Source organism: Varroa destructor, unplaced genomic scaffold (assembly GCF_002443255.2).
Source record: "Varroa destructor unplaced genomic scaffold, Vdes_3.0 BEIS01000002.1, whole genome shotgun sequence".
NCBI lineage: Eukaryota > Metazoa > Arthropoda > Arachnida > Mesostigmata > Varroidae > Varroa > Varroa destructor.
Window position 1 is genome coordinate 46158357 of NW_019211455.1, and position 15626 is coordinate 46173982.

A 15626-nucleotide genomic window follows, 5' to 3' on the forward strand; every position below is an offset into this window, starting at 1 on the left:
TGATGGCAATAATCGGGCTATATCTCCTGGCCCCGAGTGTCACTACTGACTCAGTCGCGATCTAGACAAAACTCGGTTTATACCATACTGAACAGTAGGATATACTCAGAAATATCTTATTGAATAATTTATAATTTAAGACTCAGTATTTTTATAATTGTTTCCTTTTTCTAATTCAGATACACAGAGCTATGGCATACGATCAAGCACAATTGTTATCAAGGGAATAGATCAGATGTAAATTGCGTGTAGGATTAGATAGGAGCGAAGCAAACAACCTTTGAATATGTTTCACAGCAGCCGAGCCGAGATCCCATGCTCTGACGGAACTGGATTTATTTTCTGATTACTAGTTTCGAATTGGCCTTTATGATCTCGGATCTATAAACTTACCGCAACACGCTCTACTGCAGCGAGCTACGGTTTATTAGATTCATGGGCTTGTAGGATGCCTTGGAGCCTTTCTGTTTCATGGATAGCTCCCTTTCATATACTCAGATTCCAGAAAGAAGGAAGCTTGCTTTTCGCGTATCTACTAGTACACTTTTGATGTATGCACCCCCACATGAAAGACACTGGCAGGCCAAAGAGGCATCACTGACAGACCAATTTCATTATAGGCGTTTTTATCGACGCTCTCCCACATGCAACTATAGACACAGGTCTAACAATCAAGCGTCATTTTCTTCGTTGCTGTTTTATCATCCGTGCAAGTTGTCGTCCTTATTTCCTTCTTCTTTCTCTGTTGTCCAGAGAAAGGGAGCGGCCTCTCTGGACAATAGCCTAACATTACGTTACGTTTTACGACCGAAGACCCACCCACCTTCCATTGCCCTCACCGTTCAGCGGATATAATTGAGAAACGCCAAAACGCCGATCGATCGCTCTGCCTATGATCAGGGCACAACCGCTAACGAAGAAGTCGTTAAGGTTAGGAAGAGAATCTTAGTTTCACAGTGTTCGAACCCACTGATGGAAATAAACGTTTACCTCGGCAGCTACGAGAAAGCCTGGGGAAACTGTTACTCGGAAGACTCATGCTGCCTTTCTCTCGTGGAAGTTGCTCGGATATATAATGGGGCCGTTATATATTCGAGCAATAAATAGGTCATTTAAGTTGTCGCTAGAACTGTCAATGGTAACCGCACACGAAGTGGATCATGAATTCAGCTAGTGAGGAGGCAAACTTATAAGTGGAAATGATTGACAACTTCGAAGGTATAAAGAAGTGTTATGTAAAGTCTCTTGCATCAAGTCTCATCTAGGACTACTAAGAGGACAAGCAGGTCTATGTATTATAACGAAGCTCTGAACGAACCCAACAGCTGCGCCTCGTCTAGTTTATTCGAATGCCCAGACACGGCCAGCGGTTCTTTTTAGGTTACCAATGCGCATTCATAACCTCTGTACTATCGTGTCGTTAAAGGCCGCATCCACACCCCACACACACAGAATCTGATGATACGTTAGTGGCCTTTCGAACGCTGTAGGCAGCTAGGGTATGCAAACAGTTGTCGCTGCTTATCTTGCGAATCCAGCAAAATGACGATCCGGAGGAAATCTGCTATTTGTCCTGTTTCCTTGTGACAATTGCAACAGATTACGCCCTTTCAGATTCAGCTTTGTAGAAAGGTTTTTCCTGCTGCCCTTGTGTGCAGTGGGCGGCGAGAATTTGCACAGAAATGATCAATAGTCATAAATGGTTTCGCTCTCGAAACTGGGCACGGTATCAATTATACAAATTTGTGCAATATGTAGTAGAATGACAGGCCTTGTTGATGCACAACAGCACGCCTGCTAACAGGGGTGCTTACTTGGTACGAAGGTTATCTGTCTGACCGCTTTTAAGAATTTACTGCCATACTCATATCAATTTCCGAGTGGCAAGTTGACAATTTATTATATGAAATTACAGTTACAAAGTTATGAACATACTACCGTAATTCTGCAATACCTTTTTAGCATTGTAGAACCTCAATAAGTGCTACGAATTTCACGTCTGATACTATTTTTTAGACATGGCTTCAAACAGCATAGAGAATTTGAACAACTCGAAAAGATATTGTCTCTGTATACAGATAGCGATAGAGTTCTTGGCCATGGGCAGTGATAACACGCTTCAACTGGAGTGTAGCCAAGATAGTCGAAAATTATTTGTTCGATTACCTACTACTCCTGTAGCAGCAGTAGAAAACAACAGCAAATAGGACAACGATCTGTTCGATCTGACCGTCCTATGTATGTTTTGCTAATAAAGTGTAGTTTTGGCCATTTTTCCTTTTGATCAGAAATTTGCAAAACTTGTTGGAAGGGGCCAAATATGAAACTGGCAGTAAAGAAAAACAATGGATCTTCTATTTTTTCTTCTTATCTACACCAATGAGAAAATCTTTTCTATATGTCAAAGCACAGGTAATCGGGAATAGTGTAGCATAATAAAGCGCAAAGTCCTTTAACCATTACGTCTTTAGAGACCTTAGGCTTTACTTTTTTAAGATCGTTGCTGGACGTTGGGCGTATCGTTCTTCTAACAATTTCGTTTCCTACAGTTATGCTAAGTACCTCTAACTCATAGCAGCACCTAGAATTGTGCTTACGTTACTTAGTTCTAGAAGAATGCGTAGCCATGTCAGCCCGTGGCCGTCGTCTTATTTTAGTCTTATCGATAACCCTGTTTCTCTTTGCCAGTGAAACCTTCTTCTTTTTGTGCATGGGCACATCTGCTTCGTCAGCTGACGTAAGCAGTCTATGGCTACCCAACAATGCCTGTTTCTTTATAGCGGGCACCACACAATAGGCCTAGGGTCTTTTTTTAAAACGCAGTCTCTTCCGCAGCGCTACATACTGTTTTAGTCCAGCAGTTCCCTGGTGTTCAGAATGCTCTGTCACGGATCTGCCTGTTAGCTCTAATAAGCGAACGCACCGGTTCGTCCTCGTGCGCACACGTCTGAAGCTGTCCCGTACCGCGGTAGCGCTAGTTATGTCTAGATGGGCATTGTGACGCAGTCGACATAATCATTGCTTTGTTGTCAGGTCGATTAGGCAGGGGTTGTCGGATGAAAAAATGACACCGCACCCAAGCAACGAGTGAACAATGCTCCAGACACGGCTAGAAAAAATGTGTCGTATGCTATGGAATGTCCCTGGGGGACCACCTGGGGGCATATTTGACGTTGGAATGTTTCTCTATGAAGGGGCGGCTCTTTTATGAAGGCTCTACAAAGCCTCTGACTTTTTACAGAGTGAAAGACTTTGTGAGACCCAGAACACTGCTGCTCGTCTTATTGTCTTCGTATGCGTCGGACACTACCAAAAGGGCGGAATGGAACATTTTGTCGAGTGGATCGCTCGTCAGCCGCTAAAAGTGAAAACCAAGACCGGGAGATACGGACAATAACAAACACGAACGAAGCCGAAGCTTCAACGCGATCGTGTTGTATGTACATCAGTCTAGCGCGAGAGGCGTGCGACACAGTCATTACTAGATGTAGCCTTTTTAAACTGCAGATAGGGGCGAAATGATAAGTGAAAAAAATTTACAAAAACCAGTAAATAAACATATTACGATAGAGAAAAAGAAAGCTGACGGGCAAACGGGTTGTAGCGCGACTCCAAAACATAGCTAATACTTTCATCAATTTGCCAATGTCATGCCTGGGAGCTAATTAAAAACTCGAGTTTGACTTAGCATTCTTAGCTTACGAACAGCAGAAGTGAATCGTACTAGAACACAGTACACCAAACGCAGCTAACAGTAATGCCCTAGTCATCCCATCGGGGTCTCTCTGTTGCCTGATTCTTCTGCTCTTTCCTCTATGGGTGACACCAGAATCAGCAGCATTGCATCGACGACCCAAGAAAAAAAAGACCACATACCATTAACAGTAAACTTGGACTTGGCCAGAGTCCCTTCCGCAGCTGCCAGCCGGTGGGTCGAATTGTATATCTTTGCCAGATGGCGGCTTCCTTTGTGGCGCGGTTCCGAGACCGCGACTTCGACTGCCCGGCTTGTGAATTGGCGGTAGGCCACAGTAGCCCAGCCCCTTGTTCACTTGCCCGCAGCGGCCAATAGGACACCGCTCTTTTGTGGGAAGACTTTACTTCGGTCAGTCTCTGACCCCCTTTTGCAGTGCTAACCGGCTGTAGTCAGACGCGCGGTTCGAGAAATACGACCTCCTCGAGAAGCTGCTGTATAAAGAGGCGGCGCATTGGACTCTTCCCCTTCGGCGGCCAGATCGACGGCGAGAAGGGAACGAATAGAGAGATCGACAAAGAAAGAGGGTGGAAATGGTCGACATCTGCTGACAGAGGTGGGGCCCACCGTCGAAAAACGAGGTTCTTAGGGACGAAAAGTCATTGGGGTAGATTGGCACGCCGCTGCTGGCAGAGACTGAATGGGGCAAGCATGTTTTAGAGGGTAGAGCGGCAGGGGTTGGGCAAGTCATCATTCTACAGTGGGCGAAAACAAATGTGAGCCCTGGCCGGCATTAACACAAGCGATATCTTAATTGTAATATTTGCAAAATATGCTTGCCGTCTTGTCCAGCCACTATAAGAAGCGATATAATAGTCGTACCGTTAGAGCTGCTCGTCCTTTAAACTTAACATAAGCATATGAAATACAATAAAGTCGTCGTGCTTACGGGCTCTCAGCGGTGACAGGCCCGCTGATAATGATCAAGTTCTTGTCGTTCATGTAAAGGCTGTTGAAATAAAATAACGTGTATTTTACTATTTATTATTGGATTAAATCGATGTTATGAGAGAAGAAGCATAAAAAGCAATTGTACAGATTGAACATACGGATGCAACCTTATAATACGGGCCAACGGAAATATCGAGGGATAGAGTGATTTTTTACGTACTTGTGGAAATGCTCCACAGGTTATGGAGCTAACGTTACTCCAGCAGTGTCATCCGTCTTGTCGTTTCCTAACTGTAAAAACTACCTCTCTCTCTTGAGGTTGATTTCTGCCTCACCCGATTTTTTAGCGCTGTTTCTGATCAACATTGTGTTGTCCAGTTAACCAAGTATTTCTATGAAGAGCCACACATTATGTGTGGCTTATCGCATAAGTGACGTACACGTTTTCAGCCAACAGAGTTTACCAAAAACAAATGTTAACTAAAAAAAAACTAGCAAAGGCGGAAGGTGACGTTTTTATAAGACAATACGCAAATCCACTTCTATCGTCTATGCCGTCCCAATAGCGCGTCATATCCGCCTCTAAACTGCGTCTATACCGTCCTAACAACTACCGATTTGCAGTGTTATTATCATAACTACCAATTATTGCACCAGTGTGTTATTTAGTCCTACGACTGCAGCTGACCTTGCTGCTTGTCTGCTGAGTTTGATGGTTTGCCCTGCTAAATGAAGGGTGACGACGATGCTGGTCCGGCTGGGGCTCTTAACACGATATAGACGTGTCGCTGTTAATCGACGCGAAGAAGCTATTGAGATCGTTCGATTCCGCTCGGGGTCGCGTTAGTTTCAACTCGTAACAACATGGTCAAGTGTCGTTAGTTACGAGGCTATTATTCGTAGATTTTTTGCACATTGGGAGACTGTCCTACTACAACTCTGGCACTGTACACATAAAAATGAGTGGATCAGCCTGTGCCTAAACAAACGCTGGCCGGTAGCGAAGACAAACATATCGTTTGGTAGTTAGATGCTGTGTGCCGTTCAACACTGCTTTAGAAGACTGATACGTTCCAACATAAAACGAAACGTGTTTTCGTTCCGCACTTAAATTATCATTTGTCTCTATATTTAGCAAACGAATACCGCATTACTGTGATACTATGGGAACAATCACATTTGATCTTGTACCTCTCGGTAATTTCCCAGCTCTCTCCCTCTTTCTACTGCCGTATAGATTTCTTAACGATAAGTTCAATACGTACACGAGCAATCATGAGACGTCTTGGAGTATTATACTTTCTGGCTGCACTGATGCGCTGTTCCAACAAAACAAGTTTCGCACGGGAAGTCTCCTCGCACGTCCTCGCCAAGATCACCGCGCACGTAATGCACGCCGCAATGCAATGTTTACCGGTGAAGAGCAACTGGCCTTCAAGCAAAGCCGTATTCGTCCATATTCACTCTTGATCTAGCCATTGTTGACAAATGAATATTATATGAATGAGTACGGTATTTAACGGAACTCATATTCACTGAACAAACTAAAGGACCTTCCACCGCTACGCATCGTTGCAAATCGTTCGTTGAACACCAATCAAGTACCATAACGTATCTGGGCGAAGCGTTTTTGCCTGATGGGATCTGATTAGACAAATTATATGAAAGGAATAATTAGTGCTTTTGACATTCTTCGCTCGAAATGGTCAGTACACTTTTTGTGAAAGCGGAAATCGAACCCACGCTACATTGCTCTAACAACACAGTGGACAATTCGTTTGACCCTGAGTCATTCTGAAACTGCGCTTCAGAACGAAGTAACAATCAGTCTAGATTATGAATTCCTATTACCTGCAAACAAGCGCTGCTCTATGACCCACACACTATCCGACGACAGCATACGGAAGAGCTTAATTCGAAAGGCTTTCACAACATTATTCCTCTATGAAACGACAGTTCACTTATGAAAATCAGTCAATGTTTAGGTGAACCATTACTTAAGAACTATGCTTGTTCATTAAAAAAAAAAACCTTTATTTTCTTTTGACAAGCAATAAATAGCCTCCGTTGCTTCCGTCCGAGCGTTCGAGAAATGTACCCATTTTTACGTGGGTACAGCTTCTGTAAAACACGTCTGCCGAATCTAATTTTGGCCTATCGGGCGTTTGTCCTGCTGTTCAAAAACGTCATCACTACTCAGCGGTATCGGACCAATTGTCGTAAGTGAACGCTGAAGCACAGCTTTGGCCATCAGTAAACGTCTACCTTCTCCATACCTTTAATTGGGTCGCAGCGCTCTCCATAAATGTCAGCGGGAATCAACTCGTTTGTCAGACGACAGTTATTTATCGAGACAATATGCTCCTAATTCCAGCCAATCTGATATATCATCTAAATATACAGGAGCTGATTTTCAGATCAGGTTTCCGGTTATTCCGATTCGTTGCATACGCCGGTGTCTTGAGTAACTTGTTTCGAATTGAATAGAAATCTACTCTCGGAGCAGGTCGATTTATATGATAACAGAAAATACTGAAGTGCAAGGGAGATTTGATGCTTCTGTCGTGCCCCTGCGCGTGGAATTGTTATGGCTGCAGGTAGGTGGTAGCGAGGCAATTTTGCATTTCCCTGTTGTCTGCAAATTTCCTTCAAAGGAAAATGTACAACTTATATTTCAGTGTTAGAGTGTACATGGCTATTGGTTAGCTGACACGTGATTAGTTAAAAAGTTACTGTCTAAATACAATGCATCGTGTACAAGAAAAAAACGTTATTGCTATATAAAATATAGCACATTTTCGTGTTGAGGATACTTAACATATACCATAAAATGCAGGGGTCTTTGGACGATAAGCTAATATTACCGCTGACACATCATCGGAGAACCTCCCTGTGCTTGTGGTGCTCAGTCCTTGCTAACTTTACGATAGGAGCTCATTTGGACGAAAGCAGTTTAAGAATCCTTGCTTTCCCTCGAACACGCGCATCACATCCCTTTACGTCGCCTCAAACCTTTAAAAATTTTAATAATATAAATCATGGAAGCACTTGTGTCCATTTGTATGAAAGCTGCTAATAATAAGATATTTTCAAGGCTCTTCATTCCTACAACGTGTTTTGCAGCTATGACCTACGGACACGTATAAAACCTAACACTGACAATAGGCGGCACTATTTTTTCCATAAAAAATCTTTAATAATTCTTAGATTTCGTCTGGATGAAATAAACTTACTAATTTGACCTATGTAATGACGGAAACAGATATACCCCACAAGTCAGACCTTTGTTTTTCCTTTGTTCAATTGAACAACCTACATTTTCGTCGATTTTCAACGACACTAATAATCCTGACACCAGCGTTTCTAGAATCACCAACAATGCACGTTTTCTATAAAAATCTGCCATATTTTCCGTTCTTTTGCCCAAAACACGGTACAGCCATTTCGATGACTCGACTTTCGCTAGGAGAATTCGCCAGTCATCAAACAGAAAGGAAAGCATGCTTGTGTTTCAAATTTGAGCGATTTCATAGTTTTTTTCTTTTTGCGGGCATGCTAGAATCCTTGCTGAGATCGTGTACAGATTCCTTCCCGTCAGATGGCGCACGAATTTCATGCATGCATCAATGAGCCTTTCAACTCGTTGGGGTCTGACTTCTAAGCTTTTTCCCCCCTCATCATCTGGCTAAAAAGCGCGGTTTCCGAGTAGCGGAAATCGTGCTGAACACGGATAGTAGTTTCTTAAGACATTTTGAGGCGGTTACTTTAGACTGGGTTCGGCAGCGTCTGATATCAGCCCTATCCTAGTTCTTACTAGCTTTTTCACAACGTTTCCTTCGACTGCATCGGCTAACCAGCTACTGTTCACTGCGAACGAGAAGACAGCAACGCCGGATAAGTCAGTTGGGCTTCGTTTTCGAGACATGGTCTCGGCTTGCAGAGAGTATCAGTATCAATCGAAGCAAACAACTCTAAACTCCATAACGTTACCGTTACTGCGTGCTAACTTGCACGATATCGTCTGCTAGAGTCGTGCAGAACTCCGAATGTCACCGATAACTCCGACCTCTCACCGTCACTCTTTGTTCTCATTGTCCAACTGCCTTAAACGAGTTCCCTTGGGTTAACTTTCCCCTTAGAACAAACCGCGTGGTACGACTTTCTTATCATCAAAGCGTGCCTCTCAACTACCGGGAACGTGCCGTTTAGGCTAGGAGATGACAGTACACACTGTTACTACGTATAATCTCTAGTTTTATTCTCTTTCTCGTGTCGGATCCCTTGATTGTCCCCGTGATAAAGTAGTAGTTGATTATTTGCCTTCTAAACGCAGGAACATCAAAAGATTTTCTAGATTCAAAACAAACTGCATTTGACAGACTGCGGTGAGGGCTGATTCGTATTTCATATTATGCTAAGACGAACTTACAACTTTGTGAAACGATGCCCCACTAGCGTTAGTGGATGCCAAACTTCAAGCACTGAACCTCAGCGTATGCACTATTGCTAAATAGGAGCGATGTACCTTGAACTCCCAAAAATTCACATCGTATTTGCTCCAAGCAATGACTGGAGGGGCGAGCTACACCCGGCCGAGCACTGACACTTCATCTTGGGCTATTATGATGTTTTGTCACTAATGCCAGTAACCAGTGGGTACAGATTCTAGCTCGTTCCCTGCTTATTATAAACTTTTTGTCGCAATTCTATTTTACTCGGTGCGTAGGCTCATACTACCTTTCGCGTCTAATCATCTTTCCGGTTTTTCTAAAACCACCCGCACGACAATCAATGCATGTATCGTAAAGCGGGGAATAGCATACATGAGTGCCGTCGGCACCGTCATTCTAGCCATAATTGTGCTTCCAGCAAAGCAACAATAAAGGTCGTTAATATGGTAGCAGAGCCTGGGGAAAACGTGGCGTTCTGCTAATTAGTCGCTGCCGACTTGACAGAGTTGTATTTTGTGAAGACTTGAAAGATACTGAAACCTACAGGACAAGACCTTGGAAATTGAGGTACGTCTTCCGGACGCGACAGCAGTTGCGCTTTTGGCCTATTTACGAGTGGCGAATATCTGTGAAGAACTCATAAGAAGGAGCAATAAGGAAATTCGAATTGGAACCCGGGATCTCGATACGACGTGCCGTGTGACCTAGATTTTAGAACGGGTCATGACTTGCTCAATTCGAACGGACCAAACAGGAAACCTTCCTTATCACAAATTATGTGTACAGCATGTTCTATATGTGGTAAATTATTTTGCAAGGTACGCGTTCCCTATTTCGTTTGTATCCCATTTCTTCACAGACGAAGGGCACTTTATCATATTTGTATTTAGCATACCCAATCATACGGAATCTACCTACTGTCTAATTGAATCAAGCATTGAACCTCAGCGTATGCACTATTCCTAAATAGGAGCGATGTACCTTGATGCCAATGTGACGGACGTTTTTCCACGCATTGTTAGCCTTTCCATATCCTATCATTAACATGCCTTTGTTAATCCTTCCACACGTTCATGTTCAGATAGCCATGTCCTGTCCTCGTGGGAAAACCCGCCGGATTTTACAAAAGACCGAACTGTTCTTTCTTCTGCAGCTCTCATGCTACACATTTCGACGTAGATAATTACGGATCTTTAATATGGCCGGATGAGGGATTGGACTGATTCCTCGCCCGGGACAATTTACCCATTTTGAACAATTGCTTCGGGGCCATAAGATTTTGGGCGTCAATTTCCCAATACCGAGACAACATCTCTTGTATCTAGTGGTATTCTATTATATACCATTGGCGGTTTACACCGGCTTACGCACCAGGCAAATGAGCAGATTTTTCCTTTACCAATTTTTCCTTTTTTCTGCACCCCCCTCTAACTGGGGTGCAATGTAGTTGTTTCCACTGGTCCGGCAACAAAGTTTTCTTCGATTAGCCAGTTTTACCAAATCTACCTATTCGCCTGGCGTGTGTCGTTCGACTAAGCCGCTCCAGACTGGATATTCTCAATATTGGTTAGGAACCCGCACCCTTTGAACGTTCCCCAGACCCTCGTTATTTGGAGGAAATTTATTTTGCTCACAGGCATTTTCCTCTTTGATAGTCCTTGTGCACAGTCCGGATACCTAGCGGTCAAACGGAACCGATTCGGGATGAGGGTCTTCACTGGTTGTTAGCCATTTAGTGTACGGCTATGCGTATGGGGTTGGGCTGCTAACGATGAAAAGCGGGCCCTGATCACTTGGGTCATGATGTGTTTATATCATCGCTCCCTCGTAATAATCAGACCAATGCGTTTGCAATAGTCATTATATGTGACTTGTATGTATATTGAGTATAATGTGCTGTGACAAACTTTACGGTCGGGTTTGAGTCTTTCGCTATATGTGTATCCAGCAGCTGCGTGAGAACGACGATGGGTCTATGATGATTCGGAGGAAAAGGACATTGGAAAGAAACTCGTGGAAGAATTTTAATTACTGTAATTTCTTTTTTTTTTTTTAAATTTTTATTTTCGTTATCTCGGTCAGTAAATTGGATCGCCCTCGGAACAGTTATACAAAATCGGATAACAATTAGTTAGTAGAGGGTCAATTAAATGTGTCACCTGACGAAGACCGTAATTATGAAAAACAGAAACATCGGTAGCCTTCGTATGTCGCTGTGTTTATGGCGAGTCACGATTTATTCCTAATAAGCACACCTATAACGATCTTGAAATCAACCGCTGCAGTATGCCAAGAGATAGATATTAGTCAGGGCCGTTTAAAATGAAATATTTAATTTTTCAATTTAGTCCAATGTACAGCACTCCAGTAAAACGGACTATAGTATTTCTCAGCGTTCTAGTTTATTGTGATTCTGTACTGTTTCGGCTAACACTTTAAGCGTACGTTATGTACAGCGTTGTGTTCAATTGCATAAGCCCGGCCGGTCAAGCAGTGACCCCAGGACCTTTCTGCGCTCGTTGCTCTTACCCCGTCCCTGACAGTACCCCCGTTTATAAATTCGGCCCCATGCGATTTCACACTACTTCAGCTTCATCCATTCTTCTGTCTATACTGGTCAGGTTACTTTTCTAAACTGCCAAGAGGGCTCTGTACCCAACTGCTAGTCCCATATATATGTACATGTACTATGAAGAAGTAGTGATCTAGAAGTCATATATATAGAGAGAGAGAGAGAAAGAGAAAGAAAGAGAGAGAGAGAGAGAGGATTTCTACATACCGTATAGTTGAGGCGGTTCTATCGATGAAGCAAGTGCTGTCTGATGAGTCGATGATCTCATCCGCGTTGGCAGAGACCCAGATGGTACAGCCTAAACAAAACACGTTGATACATAGCTCTCAGTTGCTGACGCCGCAACTGCTGTGAGAGGTCATTCCTGGTACAATGACGTATTGAATGTAAGGTGGGAGACCTGTTGTTCTTCAACAGATTCTTTGCCGTCCCCCCAATCAAATAAACATGTCAATGTTAACCTTAACGAATCGAAGATAGAGAAAGAAGTGCTCATTTTTCTTCCGGCCACTTGCTATTTTAAGGTCATTTGGCAATTTATCGACACGCGTGGCCTTGTGAAAAGAGGAAAACTTCCTAGAACGCGCCCTTTCGAGTGATTTCAATGGAGAGTATTACGATGAGGCAAAATAGTTTGTTGTTTGACAAGTATACTTCCCCTTGCTCATGTATGCAGACGAAAAAATAAAATAATTAATTAGATAGATCGACACCATGATTTGGCTGTGATCGAAATCGATGATTTTTCCCAGTTGTTTTTTTGCCGGAGACGCGCATTTTTATTTGACGTTGCGATGCAGATGCAGTTGTTCCGCACGAACCTAATGAATGCGGTCTACGCCACCATACGATCGTAAGCATGTAGCTACCCACGGAGTTTGATTCAGTCCGCCCTAACGTCAATGCCATTTACGAGTGCTACACTATATATAGATTCCGTTGTCAAATAAGCACCGACCGCTTTTCTAGCTAGATTACCGTTGTCAACATCTGCGACCCGAGATTTGACATGATTTAAGGTAAAAAAAAAAACTATCTGTTTCAGTTTCGGCTTAAAAACAACAAATATAAACACTTTTTCTATAACCCTTTATATACATGTATACATACACACATATATATAGAATAGGTTTTTTATATGATGCATTTAATAGACGATCGGCAGTGGCTTCGTCATAAATAAGTACCAGCTACAAAACGAATGCATTAGGCTCCCATTGGATTTGTGTTATCAGAATAATATTGCTTCGTATTTGCTTTACATGGTTTCGTTCTTCGTTTCCAAAGATGTCCATGTACGGTATTATCCATACGACCTACACCAAACCACACTTTTCTCATCAGCAAAAAGGCCCATCTCACGAACAGAATCAATTTCCTATTCCCTTCTTTGCCGAACGTTCATTGCTTGTGCTTGCCGGTCATCAAAAGCAGAGCTTATGTCACCTCCTAGAACTTCTTCGCTATTATCGATATGTATATATAGATAGATATATATATATATATATGGTGACACATGCTATGTTCATACCCGTTAGCGGCTCGTATAATGAAACAGATGCAATGGCAACTGCCATTCGTAGATATATGTTCCAGCCGATTTTTAAGCCCCTGGCGACGTTTGCCACCGAACACGTTGTACGTCCCCACGTTCGTAGAAAATGTACTACGCAGAGCGCAATAGGGAACAGCATGATACGAACATACGTCAAATGTTCTGAAAGTTCTTTTCGTTGCCCCTCTGCTCTTACCATCTCCCTACTCCTATGATATCGTGGAAACGACGAAAGTAATAGCGACAGTCACTGCACGTTACCTGTCTGCCTACGCACGGCCACAAACGGCTGAACTATGACTCGACGTTAGGGCCTACTCAGGTAAACTGACGGCGCAGCTTGCCTAAAGCGGATGCGAGAGAACGTTGACCGCCAGCATGAAGCCTCTGCCGTGACAAGCCTGCCTTCTATATTCTCTTGTACGCAGGAGAGCTTCTCGTTGCAGTGTCTCGATGTCGTCACTTCTTGAGGCCTCGTTTTTCCACGGCTGCTCTTGTTGACCCGGTATGTAGCACCTGTCATTTGCTCTCGATCTCCTCCGTTCTGCTTCACAACGTCGTGCCGTCTCGTGGCTTTTTCATGTTAAATAAGCGACGTGCTTCTTGCCCGATAAGTTGGCTATCAAAAAATGTTCTTGCGAATCGATCAGTATATACGCAGACAGGTATACTGAGTAGAGTGCTGAATTGAGTCACGCGTCGAGCTACTGAACACGAATAGCGCCAAGGGGCTAAGTAGCAGATCTCGCTAATCCCTAACAATATTGTTCCCAATCACTCACGTCGGTCGATAGCTCCGCTGAGCGAGGAGATCATTCCCAGGCGGGGTTGAAACGAAAAAGGTGGTAAAAAGAGCACGTATGACGTAGGTTTATACGTCTGTTAAGACGGCTGAACTTAGGATGAGGCGAACACGAATAAGTTAGTACGTCTAATAGCAAAACTAAGCCTATAAGCGGCTTTCGGAGAGCTGCGCGTACGCGAGACAGCATGTAACGCTAAAGAATTCATAGGAAAACGGAAATATATGCATAGGATTTAGGCTAAATTGCAGCTTTTAGTCGTTTGTCCTTATGCCAATTTTGTCGATGGCATATCAGCTGTCCGTTGGCTCTTCGTGCACATAGTTATGTAGAAGCGGCATAGAAGCCGACAATGTCTTGATATATGCTGCCTTTTATCTGATTTAGTAGGTGTACTATCAGCACCGCATACTTAACGCTCAAAAAATAGGCAATGTCTACGTCAGAGCAAAGGCTGAAGTCGTAACTCAATTCTTGTCTTGTCAGTTCTCACATTTCTCGGGTGGTCGCTATTTCACCGGTGCAAATACCCCCTTCACACCCCTAGAGGGATAGATCGGCACCTCGCGTAGCCGTGATGTTCCCGTTAGAACAAACTTGGCCGACTGGTTTCGAAGTCAGATGTGATAACGAGGTTTACGCTGACGGGATCGTAGAGTGCTACGAAGATACAGTACGTTGCTGAAGGTCGTCTGTTTATAGTTATGACAGTATCAGTGGTCAAAGCTTTGCAACGAAAATAGTGCGTCAATTTAGCTCAACGTATTTCATAAATTCTATAACCTAGCCTAGAGTCTTCAGTGTACTGATCGATGAAGATATTGCAAATATCTTGCTTGTTCAAAGGTTGATCCTTTAAGAACGACTGCACGTGTACAGTCGAATGCATCTTCAATGCATACCCGTCGTAATCTTTCGAAAGCTTTGTACTACACGCATCTCCTTTATAACCAGGTAAAATTGGAGGTCATTTGCTCGAACTACTCTATATTCTGGAACGAAGCTTGCAATGCGTGCCGGAGGACCGTATTCGCTAAACTCAGTATTGATGCGCACGAACAGTCCCGAAAGGGTCGCGAAGGTACTCTCCTCTCGTAAAAACAAAGCACACAGCAAATACCATCTATGGCTTATATCTCTATATTTCATGTGAAAATATTATCCAAGATCGTATAGACTTGTTGAATTCGTTTGAGGAGCCGTGTGTTTTAAATAATCGTACAGAGTCGCTTAACAGAAAACGAACTCTTTAATGCGAGCGATAATGCTTAAAAACATTATTGCTATTTACAAACCGTGCGCACACTTATAATAACAGCTATGATACGTAATATTTAAGGCAAAAAAAGGAAATGCCATATTTACCTTATGTACCGGCCTTGGATAATATGTGGGTTAATAACATATTTGCTAATTCTTTTCTCGATTTTCTTCTCGATTGAGCTTTAAGAGATTCTGGAATATTCAAAAGCTTTTCTCTAGTTTAAGCAAACATTTTAACTTCTCGATATGTCGTGCAAAGATATCAGGCGACAGTTATAGACCGATCCCTTGAGGATCCGACACTGACTCACCATAGGCAACCGGTTAACGAGTGCTT

General features: G+C 43.1%; 2 protein-coding genes across 13 annotated transcripts in view; one reads left to right on the top strand and one right to left on the bottom strand.

The window, feature by feature from the left end:
- Positions 1-15626, top strand: part of AP-1gamma (adaptor protein complex 1, gamma subunit) — a 221034-nt gene that overhangs the window by 115701 nt on the left and 89707 nt on the right. The window lies entirely within an intron of this gene.
- Positions 1-15626, bottom strand: part of LOC111243898 (neuropilin and tolloid-like protein 2) — a 64012-nt gene that overhangs the window by 32904 nt on the left and 15482 nt on the right. The window contains exon 1 of one of the 3 annotated variants that reach the window (XM_022790190.2): positions 11876-12489. The exons of the other annotated variants lie outside the window; for them this stretch is intronic. The gene's annotated coding sequence lies outside the window, so the exon portion shown is untranslated. Of the gene's footprint in view, positions 1-11875; positions 12490-15626 lie in introns of those variants that run through there. 3 annotated transcript variants of the gene reach the window in all.